Source organism: Chelonia mydas, chromosome 14 (genome assembly GCF_015237465.2).
Source record: "Chelonia mydas isolate rCheMyd1 chromosome 14, rCheMyd1.pri.v2, whole genome shotgun sequence".
Taxonomy (NCBI): Eukaryota; Metazoa; Chordata; order Testudines; family Cheloniidae; genus Chelonia; species Chelonia mydas.
Window position 1 is genome coordinate 39,782,523 of NC_051254.2, and position 2,289 is coordinate 39,784,811.

The following is a 2,289-nucleotide window of genomic DNA, read 5'->3' on the forward strand; positions in this document are numbered from 1 at the left end:
AAAAACAGAGCCCCCCCACCCACCAGCCCAGAAAGGAGAAGAAGGGAAGGGAGAGGAGGCACCCCCACCCCCGGAGCCCGGACAGGGGGAGGGGGAGGGGACGGCACACCCTGTCACGGAGTGTGGGGGAGTCCAGGCCCTGCACCCCTCGTCCTGGGATTCACTGTGACTCTCAGCCAGCCAGTAAAACAGAAGGTTTATTGGACAACAGGAACACCGTCCAAAACAGAGCTTGTGGGTACCCCCAGGACCCCTCAGTCAAGTACTTCTGGGGGAGCAGGGAGCTTAGACCCCAGCCCTGGGGTTCCCTGTGTTCCTCCACCCAGCCCCAAACTGAAACTAAACCCCCCCAGCAGGCTCCCTCCTGCAGCCTCCATCCACATTCCTGGGCAGAGGTGTTACCGCCCCCTCCCGGCTCAGCTGACAGGCTCTCAGGTCTCCCGTCCCCAGGGCACATTCCCAGGTCAACACTCCCCCCTCCCTGCTGCGTCACATCCTCAAACACCCCCGCCCCCTGGAGCCCGGGCGGGGCGAGGGGGGGGGAACTTCCCCAGAGTCCTGCCTGGTTTCATGGGGAGCAGTTCCAGAGCATCCCCGGGGGACTCCGGGACCCGCCCCGCAGCCCGGAGAGACGGGGGGGGGTTCCAGCCCCTGCCCCCCCCGTGTCCCGGCGCTCCCTCCACGAGCCCGGCGCGGGTAGCACGTTTCTCACCGGCTCAGCAGCGACCGTCCATCCTGGAGCCTCCCCAGCCTCTGCGACCCCCTGTCCCCCGGCTGCGCTTTAAAGCCTCGCGCTGACTCCGCCTCCGCCGCATCCGCCCTGAGGAAAGGCTCGGGGGGGGGGGGTCCTCCGGCCTGTCCGGAACCCAGCGCCCCGCCCGCTGGCTCGGACAGTCCAAAATGACCTGCCTGGTTCTCAGACTTGTCCCTGCTGCTGGGGATCAGCTCTCACAGCGGGGCGCCCCCCCAGCTGTCTGCTGCCGGGTTCCCGGCCCCTTCCCTCCAAGCAGCCGGGACGGGCGGCTCCCGGAGGCAGAAGACCCCGGGCTGGCCGGACCGAGTCAGACGCGGGACGGTTGTGCCCGAGGGGAGAGCGATAGTGACCCTGAACTTCAGCGAGGGGGAGCCAAGATGGCAACAAACAGGGTCCCACGTCATCGGGGTTGTAGTTGGGTTTGTAACCCCCCCCCCCCCCGCCTGCCCCTCCACCCCCAGACAGATTTATTCCCTCTCCCTGGGGGCCGAACTTTCCCTCCATGTGCCCAGCTCTTCTCTCCTGCCCACAGACCCCCCGTCTCCACGGGTCTCGCTGCAGAGCAGGTCGGTTCCTTGCTGGTTTGCCCCCCCTCCGGCTGCGGGCTGCTCAAGTGATCTCGGCTGGGCTGACAGCAAAGGGGGGGGGGGTGTCAGACAGTGGGGGGGGGGGGGGGTTGGATCTTAGTCCCAAGAGCTCCAATCTCCAGCTAGGGAAAGTTCCGCGGGGCAGGTGGGTGCTGACCCCCCTCTGCCCGCTCCACCCCCGCCCCCTTTCCAACCCCTTCCCCAAAGTCCCCGCCTCAACTCCGCCCCCTCCCTGCCCCTATTCCGACTCCTTCCCCAAATCCCCACCCCGGCCCCTGAGCGCCCCACAATCCCGCTCCTCCCCCTCCCTCCCAGCGCTTGCTACAGCTGTTTGGGGAGGGCAGAGAAGGGGCCTCTGGGAGGGGGAGGAGTGGAGGCGGTTGGGTGGGGGGGCGGAGAGCTTGGCTGCCGGTGGGTGCAGAGCACCCACTAATTTTTCCCCACGGGTGCTCCAGGCCCAGAGCACCCACGGGTGGGCCCAAACCTGCCAACCCCCAAATCAAGAGATTAGCTTAAAAATCAGCAAGGTATTAAACAAGGATACAGCCTGTTTCTCCCCTGCCTGGTTTTACAGCCTGTGGGCACGTTTTCAGGCCTTTCTCCATGACGCTGAGGGCTACCAGCGTCCTTTAATTTTTAAACCAAAGCCGAGATTCTCCCACACTCACTTGTCTAGGAGCTGGGACTCCGCATAAACCATCAAATATCGTCCGAGTTAGCGCTCGGGTCTGCAGGCCCCCTGAGGATCAGCCCCCCCAGCACCTCCCCTCCCCCTGTGATCAGCTGTTCAGCGGTGTGCAGGAGGTGCTGAGGGGGGAGGACGGGGCAAGCCCGGGGGAGGGCTGGGTTGGGAAGAGGCGGGGCCTGGGGCAAGCAGGGGTCAAGCCCCCCCCCAAATCAGTGCCTCGGTTAAAGAGACATTCACGTCCAGCTCTGGCAGAAGCAGGG